The sequence below is a fragment of the Eptatretus burgeri genome, chromosome 11 (assembly GCF_056783735.1).
Source record: "Eptatretus burgeri isolate ZD-2024b chromosome 11, Ebu_testis_v1, whole genome shotgun sequence".
Classification (NCBI taxonomy): domain Eukaryota; kingdom Metazoa; phylum Chordata; class Myxini; order Myxiniformes; family Myxinidae; genus Eptatretus; species Eptatretus burgeri.
The window spans coordinates 49,074,883-49,099,897 of record NC_140971.1 but is presented as its reverse complement, the minus strand read 5'-3'; the positions used below and the strand labels follow the sequence as shown (position 1 = coordinate 49,099,897).

General features: G+C 44.2%; 1 protein-coding gene across 5 annotated transcripts in view; it reads left to right on the top strand.

Annotated features, from left to right (window-relative positions):
• GLCE (glucuronic acid epimerase) overlaps window positions 1-25,015 on the top strand; it is an 85,802-nt gene that overhangs the window by 35,839 nt on the left and 24,948 nt on the right. Inside the window, exons 1-2 of one of the 5 annotated variants that reach the window (XM_085846380.1) lie at window positions 11,751-11,863; window positions 12,155-12,287. The exons of 3 other annotated variants lie outside the window; for them this stretch is intronic. The gene's annotated coding sequence lies outside the window, so the exon portion shown is untranslated. Of the gene's footprint in view, window positions 1-11,750; window positions 12,288-25,015 lie in introns of those variants that run through there. One more of the 5 variants, XM_085846379.1, reaches the window with a different exon arrangement.

Sequence of the window (25,015 nt, the reverse complement as noted above, 5' to 3'; positions counted from 1 at the left end):
TCTTTTATGTACAGGATCCGGATCTCCCTAAATACTAAACACCTGTACACATCCTCGCATTGAGGGTGCCTTTTGAGAGCATCTATCATCAACTTTAAAATATATTCGGACATTTACTTTAAAGTTTCGAAAAGTTCACATTACTATTTAAAGATTATTCCATTTAATGTGTTGTAATTTCGTAAATACACGATTTTCTCATCATGAACAGGAGCCTCCATGACAGGTCTCGCTATTGCCTCCATCAAGGCACGTGACGAAATATCGGAAGTTGTGATTGCCTTAAGCACGCGGCTCTTGGACACATTTGTCCTTGTTTTTCTTTTCCTTATGTCCTTTTATGAAATGTTTTTCTCTTTGATCTTTTGCTTTTCCATAAGCATTTATACCGGTGATTCATAAAAAAAATCACATCACAGAGTTTTGGCCTTAAGAACATTAAACAAATTTACAATGGTTCCTTTTGCATTAATGGTGCTGGTGCTGCGTTTTGAGTTGGCATTCTAAAGTGAAATAACTGCATGAGAAGAAAAAGCAAATTAGTGATTTTGTCATATTGTATGATATATCAGAATGTACTAAATCCCTCTTTTTTATTGTTATTTTGAGATATATAGGTGTTAAAATTTCTTAGTGATGCAAGCAATGATGTCTTTTCTTTTTGCAAGCTGGGTTTGCATCACTAGGTTCCAGTCTGAGTGTGGGATGAATGAGGATATTGTTTTCCACTTCCTTGAAAATATCTCTCCTCGTGTTAAAAACTTGTCTTCAGGGATTGTCTACAGACGATGAATGCAACTTTTCACTACTCCACCTGATTGATCGACCACACGTACATACACTCACGTATACAGTACACACATGAACACAAACATACAAGCTCGTGCACATATACACTTACATCCACATGCATGTGCACGCATACATTCACACAATCGGGATCTTAAGAATTAATTTTTTGTGTTTTTTTTCTTTGTTTGTGCAGTTTTTCAAAGATGTGGCATTAATGTCACTTCATTCATTTTGTATACAGCCTGTTGCTGCTTGTATCAGTGCTGGGAGCAGAGCTGTGTCACTGATGCAGTGCCCCCTATAGGTGTTTTGTTTTATTTTATTTATTTACTTATTTCTTGTACACATAGTTGAGGCTCGTGGAAGAGCTAGTGTGAGTCCACTAAACAGATCAAGACACAACAGGACAAAGGTAACAGTTAAGAGAGGGGGGAAATGCCAACAGCAAAGTTGAAGGCCAAGGATAGAGGCAGACTTGGACAAACAATTTCCGTGGAGAGGAATGGTTTTGGGGGGAGGGGCACGAGAGGATGAATGGGGTGGACAAGACGGATACAGAAAGAAAGATACAAGACGGTTGGTGGGGGTAGGGGTTAAGGTTGGAGCAGGAATTTGCAATTTCTTTAGAGTGCTGGCAATAGTTCGCCTACTCTTCGCGAAGCATGCTGTGGGATCTTTAATGTCCAGCAACTAATGCCGGCGGACGAGACGCCTAGTTTTCACGTCCATGCAAGGGACAGCTCACACATCAATCCATCCATCCATTGGGACCATACTCTGTGCAGAGTGTTGGTGCTGCCTAAGCAGTCTCCTTCACAATTGGGCACAATCCAGGACAGGTCACCACTCAGACACAGGATACCAGCAAGCTGGCACTCATTTTGCTAACCTCGGAAGGATGACTGGCAGAGTCACCCCCACCTGGTATTAATTCAACAGCGGAGTGGGATTTGAACTCAGGATCTTGGGATCACAAGCCCACCACCCTAACCATTAAGCCAACACCATGCATACACACATCAATGTCTTGATAATTTCACTGAAGTGGTAAGACTCCTTGTGGGTTTCACTAAAGAGTTTGGTGATATGCAGAATTGCTGTTAATCTTTCATTTTGATGCTTTACGATTTCCAGGTGCTAAATCTGGGTATGCATTATCCATGACTTCACTTTATTAGCCTGTATCCTGGCACAGCAGGAGATGGGATTTTGCAATTGTGTTTTTTTTTTTACCATTTGAGCTTTTGCCATCAAATTTTCAACAAACCTTTGTTTTGAGAATATGGAGAAAATAATTAATAATTCGGTCAAAATGTGAAAGGGCAAAGTCGTAGTGACTATAAATAGCCCTTATTGTCCCCACTGCAGCATGTCGAGAGCAAGACGAACCGTTTTTATATTCCCCTCCATGTTTGTTTATTACCCTCATTGAAGGCTCTGGAGAGGGTATTGCATTTGGCTTCATTTGTTTGTCTGCACAGAACTTTCGTTTTTTTTCTCCCCAAACACTTGTCAGATTGAGACGAAATTTTCACCATTGTTGCGACAACTCATGTGGATTGTTTTAATGATAATTATGACGTCATAGGTCACGTGATGTGGCAGCCATATTGGAAAAATGGAAAAACTTAGTACCTCTATCTCTGAAACTGCACCAAGGAAAAAAATGAAACTTGGCACATAGCAAGTACTCCTCATGGGGAATGAGTGTGATATTTTTTTAATATCATAGGTGCCCTCGTTATGACGTCATAATTGCATATGTGGAACGCCACATCCAATCAGTATGAAATTTTTTGAGGGTCATCTTGAGATAAAATGGTCCACAGAAAAAAAATGTAATGACATCAGTCATCGGTCACGTGATTCGGCAGCCATTTTGTTTTATTTGAAAAACCTTCAAAAATCTTCTCTGAACTGGTTTAACAGATTGAGGTGAAACTTTACACATATGGCCACCTGTCCATGAGGAACAAGAGATTCATACATATGATGTCATTGGTCACATGGTTTGGCAGCCATATTGGATTTACCCTAAAACCTATAAAAAAATCTCCTTCTCCAGAACGGCTGGACAAATTGAGGGGAAACTTGACACATGTTCCCCCAAGCTATGGGTGTACAAGTTTGTGAGGGAATAATTGATAGGTCACATGGTTTGACAGCCATATTGGATTGAAGAAAATATTAATGTTTTCTCTGGAACAACTTAATCAATCGACGTGAAACTTCATAATTATGATCTAGTACTGATGGGTAATGTATGTTTTAAATTTCGATGTGATCGGACACATGGTCTAGCAACCAGAATTTATTTTTTGATATGGGTTGTGTTTTGTTTTTTTGAATAATGCTCACTTGGCTGTGCCTGGATGGGTTTGAGGGTAGAGGAGCAGCAGCTGAAATGCGACTCCTATCAAGGTTCGTCCTGATGACTTCATCTTTGCTTTTTGCTTGTTTAGGTTCCTTCTGATTACTCCAATGTGAGACTGTATCTATTTGGTCTTCCATTTGATTTGAATTGAATTTATTGTAATCCCATTCTAAATTCAATTGAATAATAAACGTCATGGGTCAGGGTCAGGTGTCCCATCAAAGCGGGACATCTTGGTACCCGGTCATCACTGCCAGCAGTTATAAAATGGCAGTTCTAGTTATGTCTCTTATTAATTATGTAACACACCAGTACACAAACGCCACACAAAATACACCACACAAACACCACACAAAATACACCACACAAACGCAGTTCTGGCGAGGCTCTGCAATCGCTGATTGCTCTTTTTCTTGTTTACCATTGAGCTGCACTTTGTTTGTGCAGGCCATAACATTTTTACCGATTGAGTTTTTATCATCAAATCTTCAACAAACCTTTATTTATGAGAATATGGAGAACACAAATGAATAAAATGTTCAATTTTTTTTTTTTTACTCGTTTTCATCAAGCTTAGTTTAAGTATAAAGCGGATGCTGATGAGCTTTGCATTGTGAGATGCTTTCGAGTTCAAGTATTTACCTTTAATACGGGAAACCAACTTTACCAATATCAAATAGAAAGTTATATAACAGCATTATTTTGCAATGCTTGTGAGAGTGAAAAAAAAGCCCTTTACAGGTGTAAATGCTTTGAATGCATATAAAAGTCTAAGTAATGTCAAATTGCATAATAATCAAAATTGCAAGTGAAGGTCTTTTTTTGTCCCCATTGTAATGGGCTAAGGGGATTCTGAAACCCCATTGGAAAAGCATTGGCTGATAATCTGTGCTTTCTGTTAGCGCTGAGCAAAGGAGAATGTCCTTGCTTGCTTACCGGGCATGCTAACAGGGCAGGTGCATTGCATCTAAGCCTGGTGCCATCATCATTGTAATCGCTCCTCATCGCCTTCTGTTAAGTCTGTTCTCCTTTCACTCGGCTGCATCTGTTAGAGTATGTGGCCTGGAGAGACCGCTGTTGTGCCTACGGTGAATCGTGATCACTCCTTAAGCCACCCCCGGTGAGAGCAATTATATATATGCTTCCCGCTGTAACAACGACCAGGTTTGCATTTTCTCCACGACACCGCGTTGTCCTTGGCCAGTTCCATGGTTCCTGCTTGAGATTACTGTTGAACTTGTGATCGCCTTTTGCTTCTATCAATCTCATAAATGCACAAGGCTGCTGCATGCAGAAATGAAAGCATTATCTACCAGATGGACTTTCATTTTGGCACGATTTGAAGTAAACATTGTTCTACAGCACAGAGCAAAGCACTATTCACGCGCTTGTTTAAAAATCTAACCTTTTATCAGATGGTGATGGATTTTATTAACTACATGTTGATAAGAATATGTTTACCGCCATGCTGACATTACAACCGTTAGCCCTTCGTCAGATCTTGATTTGCGCTGATGAAGTGGGAATGATCAACGTCAGCCACAACATTCCCCATAATGGTGGTAAACGTAATCTTATAAACCTTCAGTTTATAAAATATATTGTCCATCTTGTCTGCCAATGCAGGCCTACACTCGCCTTCACGGATACTTGTATTCTGTTTCGATATAAGGGGCTGCTTTCAGAATACCAATATATCCACAAATGCGAGTCGAGGCACCATCGAGGTTTCTGCCACCATTGAAGTTTGGTGGTTTCTGCTGACCATGAATGCCAAATGTTGCAAAGTTAATATTGATTCATTTTTTTTTCCAGCTTTCGAGATTATCCCTCCTGCGAGTATTAAACTCAGGGTGACTTTAAACCTTTTTATAGGTTTGAAACTGTACACACCAACTTTTCTTTTGAAGGGTGGATTTGTGAGCGTGCATATGGCCGATGCACTATAACTCTCATATACTGCCTTTTGATGGGTCGTTTATTGGTCATGCGTCAACGCAAAATGGAGAAGCATTTTGGGAGCGTTTTTGAGCTCTGAAATGCCAGTGCCTGTCCATTTTTCAATATATGCGTTGTAGAGCATGAAACGGCTTGCCCTTTACTTGTGAAATGCCTACACAGCAGGAATTTGACTTTGACATCGATCCATAAGCTTGCTTTATGAACTCGGAACTCGGGACTTCGAATCGCCGAAGGTATTTAGGATGAAATTCCTATCGCTGCTCGGATTTGTGGAAATATCCGTTTTTGTTAACCTCCCCTCTTGTACATCACCTTAGGTCTGTTTTCTTATTTATTTTGTACATAGGGCTCGGGTGGGTAACAGTATTTTGAAAATCCCCCCAAAAAACCTGGAATTTCACAGCTGTAGTGTTATTATACACTTTTGATTCATTTTGTAATTTAATTTGAGCCCTTTGTGGCATGAGGCTGGAATATCATTGAATTAACATTTGATTTGAAAAGGTTTCATTTATCCTCGGTAAGGGCCTGATTTGCAAATAATTTGTTATTCATTACCTTTTAGCCCATTAGGCACCTCCCTGTTCTCTTGCCTTCCCATCTATGATTTCTAGCTTCATTACTTGTTGAGGGTGGCTTGTTTTCTTGTTGTAGCTCAAACCCCCACTTGGTGTGAGTAAAACGGGAGGGCAGATGCTGTAATCATCTCCAGACCGACTTAAATTCCAGCATGTTTACTGTAAGGAATTGGGAAATACATCCTGGGTCTGTTTATTTCAATACTAGCAAGTGCAACCGATCACTTTGCTAACGGGAATATTAAGAGGAAGGTGGGGGGAGAGGAAGGGGGGTGACACCTTACCACACGTCACTCTACACCTGGGAGAGGGGTGGGAGCAAGGAGGATGGGGGAGGGAGGAAGGGATGGAGAATTGGGGAGGGAAAGGGGGTGTTCTGGACCAGAATGGGGAAAGTGGTGGAGGGTTTCTCGACTTGCATTTAGTAGGGGGACTCGAGGTGAAGTGGGGGTTGGGGTTGGGGGAGATGGTCCGGTCTGCCAGCATTGTTTCAGGATTGAAACGAAGTGAGGAATGTTAAAACAGCACATTCAAACGGGTCATATTAAACACCGCCTGGAGACATCCATGAGAGGTGGAAGGAGGAGGGGAATTTTGGAGGAGGTAAGCATGATGGGAGGGGAAGGAGAAAGGGAAGGAAGGGCATTTTCCTCCAATCGTCAAAAAAGCCACCCCATTGTCAGTGGTCTTCACACTTTCTGAAATACCTGCATGCTGAATAAAAAGTAGGTGTATGAAAACTTTGAAGACGGGGGAGGGGGAGGGGTCTGGGGACTGCCGAGGCCCCCATCAGCTGGATGAGGGAGGGGGTCTGGGTGCCGCCGAGGCCCCCATCCGCTGGATGTATCTAATGCTCCCTCGTGCATTCTCAACTATTTTGGGTAACAAAATGCATGTTTAAAACCTTTGATATTTATGGGTGTAAATTGGGAAATGTTATGGTTTATAGACATTCAATTTTAATCATTTCACCATATATATATATATATATATATATATATATATATATATATATATATATATATATATATATATATATATATATATATATATATATATATTGTTACGGCTGTGGAAATTCATAGAACACCAGATAGGTCATTAGTTAGTTATGCCGATAAGTCCGTGTTCAGTTAGATTTCCCCACCTTTGTTTAATGGGATTTATTCGTGTCACAGGACTGTGATCCTTTGAGATAGCCGTTTTTCTTTACTATCGTTATTTTGGACCAACCACGTTTCAACCACCACAACCACCTTCACAACGCCACCATCACAACAACCACGATCGCCTCAACCACCAACCTCACCTAACCACCTTCCCCGCTACGCCAACTGCCGATCCCCTTCTCCACAAACCAAACCACAACCCTCTATCGGTGGCGTGAGGATTTTCCCACCTGTTTTTCCCGCGCGCCGATCGGGGAGATCGTTCGTCATTGGTCGGTTCGTGGAAGTGAGGCGCTGGAGATAAGGAACGCCCCTTTTCTCGAAGCTTCCCGCAGGAGCTGGAAGAGGGGCGGAGCGATAAATGCGGAGGAGCGAGGCGTTGGAACTGAGGAATATAAGGGCGCGCAGGACGCCAGGTCTGGGTCTTCGTGGTGGTTTCGTCTTGGTCTTCGGAGAGTCTTGGGTTCGATGGTTCAGGTCGAGTCGTCAGAGCTCGCAGTCGGTGGGGAGTCCGGGTGTGGCACGGGGGACGTGGACGGGAGGCGCCGCTTTGCCAGCTCTGTCGCGCACGCCTGCGCATCCGTGTGGAGAGTGCCGGAGAGAGCTCGCCAGCCCCGTGGAAGGCTGAGCTCAGCTGCGGCTGTCCTAGCTGCCGTGGGGGACAGACGTCGCGACTCACCCACTATCCCACCACGAGGGTGCAGGTAACCTGCAACGGTCTCGGGGGGCCCGTTCGGTCATCCAGACTCCACGCCGTAAAGGTCTACGGACCCTGTCTGGTGCCCTCGTCTTTGAGGATGGCCTTTTCCTTTCTTTTGAATGAATGTTGGTGGCGCCGTGTCCTGTAAGTAAAAACTGTTGTGACTAGATAATTGCTGATAGACGGTCGTAGTGCTTTCACCTTGCTCGTGTCTTTGTCCCCGTCCCGTGCATGATTGTTTTACTGTATAAGTGTTTTTCATTGCTTTTTCTGGTATACGTGCTGTGTAAAATAAATGTGCTTGGTTAAATATACCCCATTCGTTGCGTCCTTTCTCCCCATTGAAATGCCATCTTGCATTGCGGAATAATAGTTGGGTTGTTAAATATGCGTTAAATAGAATCGGATACGGCGAGGTCGGGCGATAATACCCGCTCGGTTATCACTGCAGAATGGAACAGACCGCTTGAGCGGTTCGTGTCCAAGCCGACCTGCGCCGAGGTACGGTCTCCCGGTAGGCTACCCGCTCAAGTACTTAGGTATATTGATATTCGGCGATTGATCCTATTTTGCGCGGGTAGAAAATTGGCTAGGCCGTGGTAGGGTTGAAGACCCACCCGTGACAGGGTTCCGGCATTGTTCCGGAAGGTCACGACTGAATTGTCCGTCCGGTGGGCGACGCGGCTGCTATTAGGGAAAAGCGGTCGATCGTACACCGGTAGGCACGAATTCGTAACAACACACATATATATATATATATATATATATATATATATATATATATATATATATATATATATATATATATATATATATATATATATATATATATACACACATACGCACACATGGAAACAAAATTCACGGTCCATCCATGAAGCCGTGAAGCCGTGTGACTATATGCCTGTTAATTACGTACTGTTTGAACGTCAGTTACACCCTGACTTCACACACGTATGTCTATTTGAATGTAGCTTTCGACCTCAAAAGACTCAGATGACCCAAAAGTACCTGATGACCCTTTGAATTAAGAAGACCCAGATGACCCAGAATACCCCCAAGACCCTTCACACCATTTAAGACCCATTTTACCTTCCGACCCTTTCAACACTTAGACACCTTTAGATCTCTTCACCCTTAAGACTTTTTATACCTTCAAGAAGAGACCCTTTTGATCCCTGGAACCTTTACACCCCTTAAGTCCCTTTCGACCCCTTACAGCCTTCAGACAGATTAGACAGCTTAGAACCTTGACCATTTAGAGCTTTCGACCACTTTTACCTTTTTATATTACAAATAAATATTGTTGTGGAGCCGGGCATCGGTTGCGAGCACGACTGCTAGCTGGAGCAGTAGGGTCGACTCAACCGAACACCCGGAATCTAGATCGTACCTTTCGGAAAACTCCGAAAGGTACGTGTCCCTTGCAGGACCATGAATCGTCAATAAATCAACCACATGGGACAGGGTTATTTGCCAAACTTCAAAATACCTATAGGCCCACGTGGCGAGCTACCGAGGATTTACACCCTCGACGGCACTCGTACGGGTCGAGCCGTATGCGTGCTCGACCCATGCGTGACCCGAGCGGATGGTTACCGAAGTCCCGTCGGTCCAAATGTACAATTTGCCGCTTCCCGATTTCCCAACACTCACCGTGCTTAGCCAATGAAAGAAACACAGAAACGAACTGAAACGTTTAACAGGGGATTTATTTATAATGGGGGGAAGGGGGGAGCACGCAAGGAGCAGAGTTGTCCGATTATAAGAAATGAAATGCAATGTACAAGCAAAAGCACTTATCCAGTTTCTACTTATAGCCGGGGTCCCACGGACACACACACACACACACACACACACACACACACACACACACACACACACACACACACACACACACACACACACACACACACACACACACACACATACACATACACACATACACATACACATACACATACACATACACATACACATACACATACACATACACATACACATACACATACACATACACATACACATACACATACACATACACACACACCCAGAAAGAAAAATGTACATTCCCGCCTCGTGTGGTTTGGCCGAGATTGGCGAACCAGACCAGCGTCGAGATGCGACCAGCCCAGCGCCAGCGAGATGCGACCAGCCCAGCGTCATCGAGAGGCGACCAGCGTCAATGAGATGCGACCCGCGCTCCAGCAGACCAGAGCAGCTCAATGTCGGTGACGAGACGAGAGCAGAAGAAGCGCCAGCGAGATGCGTTCCGCCCAGCGTCGAGAGATTCGTTTCGCCCAGCCCAGCGAGATGCATCCAGCCCAGTGTCGAGAGATGCGTTCCGCGCTCGAGCAGATCAGATGCTATTATTTGTTCTCTTTCCTAGTCCTTCTCGGGTGGCGTCCGCTCATGCTTGGCCTGCTCTCATTGGGCGGACCGCGTGTTACGGTTCTGCCTTCTTGCAAAGGACCGCCCCTCGAACAGGAAGTTGAGTAACAGTATCCCGCGCTGGCTTCCCATTGGCCGAACACCTCGGCTTTGCGCGCGCGTCTCTCATTGAGCGCAAAATGACGCATACCCTTATTTGGTGCCAGGCCAGGACAAAACGCTTCGTGAGTGCGCCTTGCGCGGACAATGCCACAAGCAGAGTGTTGTTATTGGTGTTGTTGATGTAAAAATCCTAGCTATAATAATAACTCCGCAGCGCATGAACATCCAATTCCCACTTGACTAGGGATGCGACCCTAACTAGAAACACACACTTACCGATATAACTGAGCTATAGGGGATGGCTGTCTGTCTGTCTGTGTGCACAAGGCTTCCAAATTCGTAACAATATCACCAATATTTCAAAATAAATTTGTATGAAAGTAATGTTTGTGTTTTGAAAGCAAATCAGTGACATAAATCTCTGTAACAAGACGAATGTTGTGAGCCGATCCATGCTAGTACTATATAAGTATGATGATCTATTTTTAAGAAAAAAGATCCCAAATTGATGATAATTGAACAGTACTAGCAACACCTGCTCCCCAGGGGAATGATTATAAATTTAAGGCCGATGCAGTAACCAGCATACCTTTAGGTTCAGTAGCTGTTGTTGCTACCAAATGTTCATTTCTATTTGCAGTCACAATCGCGGGCTTTTTCCCTGGGGGGCGGGGGGGGTGAAAGTTTCCGCTAAACTTATTTGTCGAACAAACATGCTTCATTTTATTTGTTACTGTAAGATGAGCCAAACACAATCATAAGATGGCTGCTTACTCAAATTAAATGATGCTTCCGCATCCGCTTTGTACTAGGGTGCTTCTGGAGCCCCATGATTTTTAAAAAAAAATTTGCATTAAACTTCTACCTACCCTCAGTTTGTTCCACTTGCTAATTAGACCACTCAAACAAAATTCGGTTGAAATCAATTATTGTCTCGGGGGTCCACGAGCCAATCAAAATTGTATCGCAAGTTTATTATTTTATGCAAAAGGCAGCTATATTTATGCAATGAGTTACTCTGAAAAATAATAGCTCCTGTATAATCATTCTGCATATTTGCCCTATTTAAGGTTACATTTAATCATTTCACTGTTCTTATCCACAAAATTAAGCATGAGGCAGCTATTTGATAGATATTGACACAATTAAAAAATAGCTGCCTTATGTTTTCTTAAATACATTGGAGCTTATATTATAAATTGGCTACCATTTCTATGTTTGAGTCATAGAAACCAAACAAAAGGCAGTGCTAGTCAAAAAATGACTTTAATTTTCAAATTTTGAGAGAACCAGTAACATGTATTAAAGCACTTCAATAATGAACACATTGAAAATCTACAGTTTGAATCTTGGTACCTCGTATTGCAGTGGTTCACAGTTCATATCAAAGGTGCCAAATTTCACAACACACCTCGTCTCATGCTAATTTTCATTTGTAGATTTCTGCTTGCGCAGGTTTTACATTTGTTTTCTGTCTTGCTCCACAACATATAACACATTTTGATAATGTTCTTCAGTTTTGGCTGCTGCAAGAAAGTCCGAACTCAGTTTTACTCCACGCTCAGCTCAATCATTTACCACATTCATGGCATCAACATTAACAACAGAAGGTTGGTATGCAGCAGAGTTTGACCAGCTTCTAGAAGTTTGACCAGCATCTTGACCAGGTACGAGATGAAGATGCAGATGTACATTGTACACTATCACCAATACTAGTCATGTCATTTTCACTGGCACTGTCTTCACTGCTACTGAATCTCTGTGAACTAGTTGAAGCTAAATCAGCCAACTCTTGGTGAGCTTTTTCCTTTATTTTTTGCTTCAGCATTTGCACGTGCTTCCTTGCATTGCATTTTTCCAGCAAGTACCTTGTCACTAGATCCGAATGATGTGGTACGATCTGTTTTCATTGATTGAAGAAATTGAAGATCTTCTTGATTTTTTTTTATCAACTTCTCAGCTGTTAGTAATCATAATTGAAAGGTCTTATTAAGTTCAGTGTCCATTTGTTTGAGCTTAGCAAAAGTAGCCGTGCTGTTCTGCGTGCAATTGGTATGGCCCTGATTTTTGCATTTTCAACGAACAGTTTTATCATCTTCTGCCAAGCCTTGATCTCAGAAATCACTGGAGTTTGCTTCTCCATAAAATGGAAGAACTTTGGCAAGAACAATTTTTGCAGCTTCAGTTCTAGTTCGGGATTCTGAGACTCCCTTCTGAAGGTGATACATCAAACAGCGTAGTACTTGGTGACATGTTGGTAGATGTGAACCTGTGATTTCTGCATCTGAAGCTGTAATTACACTTCCAAGACCAAAGATTTCAGCTGTTTTACATGTCACCTTTGCACCAGATGTAGGTGTGCTAGATCATTCTGATGGTGGAGTTGACGGTGCTTGACTTCCAGTTGATTGTTCATTCATTTTCAGCTGTGTAAAACTTTATTTCACAATAGGCAAATGAAAACGAGAAGGGTCACAAGATGCAAAAGCAGGGATGAAAATGATAAATAATCCCAATTCACTTCAACACAATAAGGCTTGCAGACAGTCCCTATCACTAAAAATAGATGGGAATTTCCACAATCATGCAATTAGATATTCCCCTTGTCAAGCTTTTGGAAATGTACTTTCTAGCACACTAAAATAAACTTGACTTAATCTTTCACAGAATTGGAAGAGAAACCAAATATCATCAATTACCGATTTGTATGGGAAAGCACCAACTGTTAAACTACATGTATTTCTATGAAATTCACAAAAACTTGTAAAAAAAATATATATGGCAGCTATTATTGTACAGATATTTAAACTCCAAAAAAGCTGCCGTATGTTGTTTTAAACATATTATCTGAACAAAAAGGACTCACTAGCACATAGCACTAATATGTATGATAAACACTGAAGGTAGCTAATATATGTTACATTCATTAATGGATCCTATTTGAATAGCTGCCATATGCACATAGTAGAGGACACAGCCCTCCAACTTCGGGTGACCGGTGGACCCCCTAACCACTTCTGATTTCATTTAAATTTCACAAAAGTTATTATTTTCACTAATGGAACATTTTAAGACTAGGTAGAAGTTAATTGCTTACTATGAGGGCTCCAGAAGCACCCTACTTTGTACTCAAACTAAACTTGATGAAAACAGCTAAAACTCCAAATAAAAAACATGTCAAATTTATGAAATGGTGTTCCCCAAACTCTCATAGCAAGGGTTTGTTGAAAATTTGATGACAAATGCTCAAATGAAACACAGAAGCGATTATTAAATAAATAAATCTGCCATCTTGTACAGCACTCAGGGCTAATGAGACCTATCTCTAGTTACTGTGACTGACCCAATTATGAATTTATGTTTTCCATATTCTCATAATAAGCTGAACATTTGAAGTCAAAAACTCAAATATTAAAAATCTTATGCCCTGGACACACGCACACGTACACGTACACTTACACCTACACTTGCAAAACTCTGGGTGTGTTCCGTTGAAGACATGCTTGAGCACTTTGAATCAAGCAAGCCTCTTGGCAAGCTGCTTGCAAATGGAGCCCATCCTTTTTCTCCCACTACATGGGAAACCGGATAATTGGTATGCAACCTGATTTTACAACAATCGGAGGAAGTGATACAACATGCTACTTTGGACTATTTCAACAAATTACGGTAAAATTGGATTATTTTTGGTTAATATGAATACAAAAATAGCCGGTGATACTGTTTTAAAAAGGTGTTTTAAAAAGATTCTCGAGTTAAATCACATTTTAGTTGTAAAATGTGTGCGGGAATTAAATAAAGGCATGAACAATGCTCGGCTGTCCATAAATGGTCCAGGCAATCGAGCCCATTTTTTTCACTTGATCGGGAACAAATGGAAACAAATTTTTTTTTAGCACAATGCATTTCTATGAGGTCCCCACAACACCATACTAATAGTCCTAAGAAATCCCTGTTGCGGAAATACGTGTAATTTGCATAAATCCAATATGGTGGCCAATTATAAATATTGTGCCATATCTTTGCTCACAGATGACATATTTGAGTGATTTCAACTTCTAGAATGGGTATTTTGTATGCAAGGATGCATTTAGAATACTTTTAAACTTCCCTGGAACAAAATCTCATTTGCATAAATCCAATATGGCAGCCAAATATCAATATTTTGTCAAATCTTTGCTCTTGGATGATATATTTGAGCCATTTCAACTTCTAGTATATATCTTTTGCATACAAGAATGCATTTAGAGTATTTAACAATTTTCTTGGATGTATTTTGATACACATTTAATTTGCGTAAATCCAATATGGCTGCCAAATATCAATATTTTGCCATATATTTACTCTCAGCCAACAGGTTTGAGCAGTTTATATTTCTAGAATATTTGAGGGGATCAAAGGCTAAATTTGGGATAGTTTAATATTTTGATTGGATGGGTTTAAATAAAATGATGGATAAATTTAATAAAATCCAATATGGCCACCAAATATCGATATTTTGTGATCAAATTTATGACAGTCACTTCGTTGGCTAGTGTTTCATTGCAGGCATATTAATATCCTACTGAAGATGCCCATCAAGCTCATCATTATAGTCATCAGTGAAATCTGGTAGCTGTGAGTTGGCACAACTTGTCCCACGGCATTCTCCTCAAATAGCACTGCAATGCAGACTATACTTTCTGCATGTGCACCTCTTTGTATTACAGTCTGTTTTACAGTTACAGCAGATGACATCCAGTAGTTGTGATGGGGCTGCAAGCTGGTCAGTTTGTATTGGCAAACATTGTCCATCCACAATGAGCCATCCCCACTCTTCCGACTTCATATTGATGCTTATTCCTTTCCACTCCATCATCTGATAATATGCACGGAGGCTGTGATACTTTGCAGCTGCTGAGGTTGGGGGTAGAGTTTGAGGTTCTACATGAGATGTGCTCTTGGAAACCTTCTCACAAAATTGCCTGTATCGTAAAGTGTCCAGTCCTTGTTCTTTGGCACCACCATATAATGACACAAGTGCTTTTTTTTCTCCTGCTGCAATAATATCGTGTTTTGCCACACGTCCTTCTTGGCTGAACACCTTAGCTTGCTGACGGAACAGGGCAACACTCTTGATCCTCATTCCTGCTAAACCCTTTCCCAATCCAAACAGGCGAGAAGTTGTATTGCAGTCAAGGATTGCATGGATAAATAACACATGGTCACAAACATCAGGACCAATTAATTCCTTAGACTGCTTTATGCACCATATCCTGGTCTTTTTTGCTGATTGCCTGGGCTCTGGGGCCAGGAACAAGTCATGTGCATCCAGTTCAGCACGATGCAGTAGGAGGATGAGCAAGTCCGTGTCATCCCCTATCAGGACAGTGTCTTTGATTCTAGCAGATGCAATAGCTGTTTGGACAATGAGCACATCAGCATCATGCTTTGCATGATCTATATTACACCCAGCCCACTCTAGTTTGTCACTAAGATAAACAATAAATCGCTGTTTGTTTGTCACATTTTTCAAGAATTCCTCCTTCTTCGACTGTATAACCATTCCACCAGTGAAGTTTACTGTCATGCCTGAACAAGCCTCTGTCCTTCTCATGTGCGTGGCATCTTTTGTTGTTGGACCGTCTTGGTATCCATCAAAGATAATGGTAGCAGCCCCATATTTATGTGTAACATATGTGACATAAAGCTGACTGACACTCTCATATATGGAACCTCTTGGCCATGGAAGACGATGAAGTAGCGCACCACCATCGAGAATATACTGGGCATTTCCAATTGGTTCTCGTTTCTCCCCTTGCATGGTCTTCCAGAGAACATCGGCAAGGACAGCCTTATTGGCCTGCAGGGGAAGGAAGGAAGATTCAAACAATGCTGGGTGGTAACTACACAGTTCATATTTGAAGATTGACTGTAGATCTTCACAGCGCTCCCCAATGGTTACCAGCCTCTGGAAGATCAACTGTGGATCTACCTTCACAGATTCTCCTTTGATCTTTACAGTTGATCTTGAATTAAGTGTCACTGCTCGATCACATTTCCGGAAGGTGAACTCTTCTACAGATTTCCCAACCATAGATGCTAGAATCTTTTCTCCAACTGTTCATTATCTTTCAGCGTTGACTCCTTCCTGGGCTGTCATGCCATTTGCAATGTTAAACAGGGATGGATCCCATGCGAATGGATCTCTCTCCCTGAGATAGCTGATAAGATCAAGGGTGTCATTGACATCGCTCGCTTGTCTAGCTTTTGACAGGTCTTTATGCTGGTCACTGGTTTCAAATGAGATGCCACTGAGCTTCTGCATGGCCTTGTTGATATTTGCACATGCTGGCATGGAAAGGACCCACACCAAACGCTGAGTTTCTGTCATTCCTTTTCCTCTTGCCAGGCCTCCATGTGTCTTTATACTTCTCATCAGCACTTGCTCAATTGTGAGATCCGTGGATAGTCCTGCCCAGTACCTATCACTACGCCTCACCACATGGTATCCTTTCTCAAATTGCTGATGGACATCTGGATGACTTTCTGGCAGATTAAGCATCATTTGCAGGTATACATATGCAGACTTTGCATATAGCATGTGTCCTAGATGCATCCAATGAAATTTTTAAGTTTTACAAATGCATCCTTGGATCCAAAGATGTCATAGAAATTTAAATCACTAAAATACATCATCTGAGAGCAAAGATTTGGCAAGATATTGATATTTCATGGCCATATTGGATTTATGCAAATGAGATTTTGTTCCAGGGAAGTTTAAAAGTATTCTAAATGCATCCTTGTATACAAAATACCCATTCTAGAAATTGAAATCGCTCAAATATGTCATCTGTGAGCAAAGATATGGCACAATATTGATAATTAATTGGCCGCCGTATTGGATTTATGCAAATTAGACATATTTCCGCAACAGGGGTTTCTTAGGACTTTTAGTATGGTGTTCTGGGGACCTCATAGAAATGCATTGTGCTAAAAAAAAATTTGTTCCCGATCAAGTGAAAAAATGGGCTCGATTGCCTGGACCATTTATGGACAGCCGAGCATTGTTCATGCCTTTATTTAAATCCCGCACACATTTTACAACTAAAATGTGATTTAACTCGAGAATCTCTTGTTCCCCCTCCATCCCCTCTCTTACCTCAAATGGCAGCACTGCTGATACCGCACGTGAAAAAGCTGAATGCCTAAACTCGGTGTTTGCAGCTAAATCTTGTGTCCAAAACCCATCACTTTCTCTACCCACCTTACCCAGTCGCACCCACTGTCCCTGGACTCTGTGTCCTTTTCTCCTGACAAGGTGGAGAGCTTGCTGTCAAACCTCAACTCAGATTCTGCAACCAGTCCAGACGGCATCAGCCCATGTGTCCTCAAAGCCTGCTCTTCTGCTCTTGCTCACCCTCTCTCTGTTATATTCACCCTCTCATTTGCTCAAGGCCATCTGCCATCTGCTTGGAAATCAGCAAACATCACTGCCCTGCACAAAATAGGTGCAAAAACAGATCGCTGCATCTACAGACCAATCAGGTCCACTACAGACCAAAATAGGTGCACAAAATAGGTGCAAAAACAGATCGCTGCAACTACAGACCAAAAACGTGTGTCAAGAGTGGAGGGGAAGGGAAGATGGCGCGAGTGGAGGGGAAGGGAAGACGGCGCGAGTGGAGGGGAAGGGAAGACGGCGCGAGTGGAGGGGAAGGGAAGACAGCGCGAGTGGAGGGGAAGGGAAGACAGCGCGAGTGGAGGGGAAGGGAAGACAGCGCGAGTGGAGGGGAAGGGAAGACAGCGCGAGTGGAGGGGAAGCGAAGACAGCGCGAGTGGAGGGGAAGGGAAGACAGCGAGAGTGAAGGGGAAGGGAAGACAGCGTGAGGGAGGGGAAGGGAAGACATCAAATCCTTCCTCTTCTCCAATGGCTTGATTTCTGATCATCAATTTGGTTTCAGACCAGGTCACTCTACCCGGGATATGCTGCTTCTGCTCTCCCAACAATGGATGGAAGCGCTCAATGCCAGACAGGAAATCCGAGCCGTATCCCTGGATATATCACGTGCTTTTGACACAGTCTGGCACCCTGCCCTGCTCACCAAACACTCTTCCTATGGTATCCAAGGCCATCTCCACTCATGGCTCGCAGACTTCCTCTCCTGTCGCAGTCAACGTGTGGCCCAAAATGGAGTTCTTTCATCCCCCCTTCCTGTCCAGGCTGGAGTTCCTCAAGGTAGCGTTCTGGGCCCTGTTCTTTTTCTGGTTTACATCAATGATCTCTCCGACTCTCTGGAAAATCCGCTATATCTCTTTGCTGATGACTCCACCCTCTGCCGTACCATCGGTCATCCCTCAGACCGGCAAGCAGCAGCTTCTTTGCTCACTGCTGATCTGGATAAAATCACAAACTGGTCCAACACGTGGAACATGTCTTTCAATCCGGACAAATCTCACACTCTCACTATGTCTCTTCGAAAGCACCGTTTAGAAAATCCCCCCATCCACTTTCTCAACAATCCTCTGGAAGAAGTCCTTTCTTTCAAGCTTCTGGGTCTCACTATCTGCCATGACCTTTCTTGGGAAAGCCACATTTCAAACCTCGCCTCCAAAGCCAGTCGCCGACTGGGAATCTTCCGTCGTGCAAGGTCCTTCCTCGGCCCACCTGAGCTCCTGACCACTTACAAAGCTTTTGTCCGCAGCCTGATGGAGTACTGCTCTCTCTCCTCTGGGCTGGTGCTCCTGCCTCCCAACTTTCTCGGCTTCACGCTGCAGAAACCAAGGAATTTCGGATCATTGGCATCTCCCGCAATGAGGGTGTCTTTGGGCCTCTCACTCAATCACCGCAGGTTGGTCGGTGGTCTTTCTGTCTTCTTCCGTCTCCTCTCCAGCCTCGCCCCCCCCCCACTCTCTCTGCGATTTGTCCCCACCACATTTCCGCAGGAATCTCAAGGTCCGCCAACAACCCCCTTCTGGTAAAACTACCAAAATCACGGATCACTGCTCATCTTCACTCTTTCATTCCTCTTTTTTCCCGCCTTTGGAATAAACTCCCTCACTCTATTCATTCCCATTCTTCCCTCCACGCCTTCAAAACAGCTGTTCACCACCACCTCTTATTATCCCCCATCCAAATCCTCGATCTTTTCTACCCCCGATAATCCACCCAAGCCTACCTCCTTCAAATTCCCTGCTTTCCTTCCTGAAAGTCTCTGTAATGTCCATCTTCTATTCCCCATGTTCCCCGTACCATCCCTCTCCCTTCCACAGATCTCCAAATGTCTCTGTTCCCCACTATTTTGTCCTTCCCACTCCCTCCCCTCCTGTCTCATGCCCCCCTTGATGTGCGTTGTGTGTTACCTCTCACACGAGCCTCGCCAAGGTATACAAAAGGAAAAAAAAACCTGAATTTTAAATTTTATATTGTGGAATTGATTCCGACAGCAGTTCTGACTGCTTTAAAAATAAAAATAAATGTTCATTTTTTTTTTTTGGTGTTCATTATTGAGGCTAAAAACACACCAAAAGGGAGCAAGAGACAAGAGTGGGAGGAAAAGGACACACAAAACAGTAGGGAATAGAGATGGGAGATTTGTGGAAGGGTGAGTGATGGGGCATGCACCCAGGGAAAACAAGATGGCTACAGGAACTTTTAGGAAGGAAAGCAGGGAATTTGAAGGAGATGGGTTGGTGTGGATTAACGGGGGTAGAAAAGATCATGGTTTTAGATGGGGGAAGATATGAGATGTTTGGTGAACAGCTGTTTTGAAGACTTGGAGGGAAGAGTGGGATTGAAGAGAGTGTATGACTTTGTTCCAGAGGCAAGAAAGGCCGGAGAGGAGATGGTAGAACACAAAAAGACCACTGACCTGCCTGTGGTGAGAGAGTGAGAGACCAAAGACTCAGCTTCATCGTGGAAGATACCAATAATCCTAAAAGCCCTGGTTTCCACAGCATGAAGCTGTGTATTCATAATCTTCATCAATGATCTCACTGACTCTCCACAAAATCCTCCACCTCTCTTTGCTGATGACTCCAACTCTTTGTTGCGACATCTCTCGTCCTTCTGATAGACAGGCAGCAGCCTCTCCCCTCTTCTCAGACCTTGACAAAATCACAAACTGGTCAAACACAATTTTTCTTATGTATCTATATTGTCCACCCTTTGCGTTCTCCCTTACCCCTCATCGTTACGTGCATCCCTTGTTTGTCCATCTCTGTTTACTTTCTCCCTCCGCCCTGCTCTTAGTTTTTCCCCTCTCTCCTGCTGTTCCCTTTGAGATTTGTACATTGAGATTTGTATATTAGGTGTTTGTCTAATTCGCACATTCTTTGACACCCCTTCCTCTTCTCGCCCTCCGGAGAGTTATATGGTAGGGGCGGGGGTTTGGGAGGAGGTCAGCGTGAAGTGGAGGGGAAAGCAGCACAGGAAGAGGGGAAAGCAGTGCAGGAAGAGGGGAAAGCAGCAAGAGGGGAGGAGAAGGCAGCACGTTGGAAAGGGAAGACAGCGCGAGGGGAGGGGAAGGGAAGACAGCGTGAGGGGAGGGGAAGGGAAGACAGCGCAAGGGGAGGGGAAGGGAAGACAGCGCGAGGGGAGGGGAAGGGAAGACAGCGGGAGGGGAAGGGAAGACAGCGGGAGGGGAAGGGAAGACAGCGGGAGGGGAAGGGAAGCCAGCGGGAGGGGAAGGGAAGACAGCGGGAGGGGAAGGGAAGCCAGGGGGGGGGGAAGGGAAGAGAGCGGGAGGGGAAGGGAAGACAGCGGGAGGGGAAGGGAAGACAGCGTGAGGGGAAGGGAAGACAGCGCGAGGCGAGGGGAAGGGAAGACAGCGCGAGGGGATGGGAAGGGAAGACGGCGTGAGTGGAGGGGAAGGGAAGACAGCGTGAGTGGAGGGGAAGGGAAGACAGCATGAGGGAGGGGAAGGGAAGACAGCGCGAGTGGAGGGGAAGGGAAGACGGCGTGAGGGAGGGGAAGGGAAGACAGCGTGAGGGAGGGGAAGGAAAGACAGGGGAGGGGAAGGGAAGACAGCGTGAGGGGAAGGGAAGACAGCGCGAGGGGAGGGGAAGGGAAGACAGCGCGAGGGGAGGGGAAGGGAAGACAGCGGGAGGGGAAGGGAAGACAGCGGGAGGGGAAGGGAAGACAGCGGGAGGGGAAGGGAAGACAGCGTGAGGGGAAGGGAAGACAGCGCGAGGGGAGGGGAAGGGAAGACAGCGGGAGGGGAAGGGAAGACAGCGGGAGGGGAAGGGAAGACAGCGGGAGGGGAAGGGAAGACAGCGGGAGGGGAAGGGAAGCCAGCGGGAGGGGAAGGGAAGACAGCGGGAGGGGAAGGGAAGACAGCGGGAGGGGAAGGGAAGACAGCGGGAGGGGAAGGGAAGAGAGCGTGAGGGGATGGGGAAGGGAAGACAGCGTGAGGGGAAGGGAAGACAGCGTGAGGTGAGGGGAAGGGAAGACGGTGCGAGGGGATGGGAAGGGAAGACGGCGTGAGTGGAGGGGAAGGGAAGACAGCGTGAGTGGAGGGGAAGGGAAGACAGCATGAGTGGAGGGGAAGGGAAGACAGCATGAGTGGAGGGGAAGGGAAGACAACGTGAGTGGAGGGGAAGAGAAGACAGCACGAGTGAAGGGGAAGGGAAGACAGCATGAGGGAGGGGAAGGGAAGACAGCGCGAGTGGAGGGGAAGGGAAGACAGCGTGAGGGAGGGGAAGGGAAGACAGGGGAGGGGAAGGAAAGACAGCGTGAGGGGAAGGGAAGACAGCGTGAGGGGAAGGGAAGACAGCGCGAGGGGAGGGGAAGGGAAGACAGCGCGAGGGGAGGGGAAGGGAAGACAGCACGAGGGGAGGGGAAGGGAAGACAGCATGAGGGAAGGGGAAGGGTAGACAGCGCTAGGGGAGGGAAAGGGAAGTAATACTGTAATACTGGGCCATTACTGGGGAGAAAAAACATGCACAAACAGCAGTTTTCTTTTTAACTGCCGGGTTTTATATACAACTTGGTGGGAGCATTTAAAACCCACGCTATGGACTTGGCAAATGCATGCATGCGTGCTTGCATGCATGAAGTTACCTTTGCTCCCCCCGAGTCAGCATGCTCTGAATCGGATTCATACATGCTACACTCTGGGGAAGCCATTTTAAATTTGAAACTAAACCGTCAATCCTTAACAGTCCCCCCATTCATGTTCCTCCAACCTCCTAGCATGCGCACTGGCGATATACTCATCCATTCACTCGAACACGTGCACGGAACCTCACCGGCACACTCAACTTTTCCCACACCCGCACTGCATGGTACATCCTGCGTGACTTCGGCGCCACAGCAAATCCACTCTCCACATGCCGAGGCACATGGTTCGTGAGACAGCCGCGTAAGCTCCACCATGGCACAACAAGCCCGGGTGTGAGTGTGAGCTTGCTTTGTGTGCCTGTGAAACCTGTGCACTGCACACACATATCTTAGCATGCAGGCATGCACACATCCATATGGAGAATCCCTTTACAAATAGTAATGCACAAATCTCAAAGGGAACAGCAGGAGAAACGGGAAAAACTAAGGCGGAGGGAGAAAGTAAACAGAGATGGACAAACAAGGGATGCAGGTAACGACGAGGGGTAAGGGAGAACGCAAAGGGTGGACAATATAGATCCATAAGCAAAATTGTGTTTGACCAGTTTGTGATTTTTGTCAAGGTCTGAAGTGAGAGGAGATGCTGCTGCCTGTCTATCAGAAGGATGAGAGATGTCGCAACAAAGAGTTGGAGTCATCAGCAAAGAGATGTGGAGGATTTTCCAGAGTCAGTGAGATCATTGATGAAGATTATGAATACAATTGGGCCGAGAACACTGCCTTGACAGGGAGAGGAGATGAAAAGGTTCTGCTGAAAGCCACACATTGATTCTGAGAGGGGAGGAAGTCAGTACTCCAACAGTGGAGTTGGCCTTGGATTCCATAGGCAGACAGTTTGAAAGCAAGCTAGGATGTCAGACTGTATCAAATGCTCAAGATATGTTGAGTGATGGCCCTGATTTCATGTCTAATATTGAGGGCCTCCACCATTGTTGGGCTGTAGTTAAGGTTTTTGCACCTTTTTTATATCATGCTGTGATGTTAGCTGATTTCCAATTTCCCAGGTAGATAAAGGAGTCCAGTCCTGAAGTGTTTAAGAAAAAAAAAAAACCGTGAATACGTGAAGCGTAAATGGAGAAGTAGGTCAGACTTTATGATCTGCAAATATACAGTGTGCGCGAATCGCAAATCTCTGAATAGTGGGGTCCGCCGATATATTAATATTGCAAAACAGATCGCAGAAAAACGTGTAAAAATGAGATTCTGCGGGCGAACCAGATGACACTAATTGCGTGCGTAATACCGCTATCAACTCCAGAGTACTCACCAAGTGGATTAAACACTCAAGCAGATACTCCAACATAACGGTTGATAAGGAACGGCAAGTGATTTGTGATTGGTCATACTAAACACCACCCGGAGATAGCCAGAGTGAAAAAAATTATCCCATCATGTTGCCCGGCATGATTGTTTGTCTCACTATAAGTTTGTAATAATTTCTACGCTTGATCTTTCATATATACTTCAATGTCCGTATTGGACATATGAACACTTTTTGTTTTTAATCGTCGGAACTGCTGCCAAGGTTAATTCCGCAGTTTAAATTTTGAAATTTGGCTCAGGTTAAGAGATTCTAGAGCTTATCGCATGTGTGGAATTTATATAAAGGCACGAACACTGGTGTTTCTGGGTGTTTATAAGCATTGTGATGTATACAGCGATTATTAGGTATGAAGCTTTATCATACAGAAACCGACCTGTTCCAAGGCAAAGTATTTTGAGCTGAGTGGATAAAATGTTGACTTAAGATGCCGAGCTGAGTAAGCTGAATGCAGACTGCCCATAAAGGTAAGTCCTTTTTCTGGTTTTACCATAAATTATTTTCAAAAGGTGTGTTTAACTTTGCCCACAAACCCAGTTTTCATTCATGCACTTATTCACTTCCTAAAGTTCCCTTCATATGCATGCAAAATTTGGCCCACTACATTTCATGGTTTTGGACTTATGGAGGAGACACACGGACGGACGGACCAACGGACACACACTGCACTGACATTTATTATGATAGATGGTAGATGTTGGAGCTTTATTTATTTATTTTAAATTTAAGCGACATTCGTTGTGCTATTTTACCATGAATAATGATTGCCATCATCCAGTCAGTTGAGTTGCGAAGATAGTTGTTCACAAAAATTTCAGAAAATGATGTACGGTTTGGCTGCCTCACTTCCGAAAGCTCACGAATGTTGAACTGCTAAATGTCAATCCAATTTCCAAGTTCTTGGGGAAAAATAATAATACGACTATCAAAAGTTTACATCTAATGATGATAATAGAAAACATATATCGTCATATCTTGATTTTTTTAAAAGTTCATGGAATATTACCGTTCAAAGAATATGTTTGTATTCCAGTTTTTACCATCTTAAACACTGTGCAACATCATTGAGAGTTTGGTCCATTACTCATACTCTGAACTACCTTACTTCATTTCATTCCTTGTGCAGCCTTTGGCTGCTGGTTAGCATCATTACTGGGAGCATGGCTGTGCCACTGATGCAGTGCCCTTTGCTGGTTAAGGCAGGAATTTCGAACTTGTTCAAGGTGCCGGCGATAGCTCGCCGACTCTTCATGAAGAACAATGTGGAATCTTTAACATCCGCTAACTAATGCCGGCAGATGAGACGCCCAGCTTAACATCCATCAAATCACCCTGCCTGTGAAAATCCATCAAATCGCCCTGCCATGAATGCTAACCTAAACTGGATGGCAGTTTATAGTTGGATCGAAATTCGAACCCAAGCTGGACAGCTTAAAGGTATGTGAGTGTGCGTACCTCCAGGCCATCATCCTGTCAGCCTGTTTCCTCACTTTGGTAACTGCAAAGGAAATGTGGTTTTGCTCAGT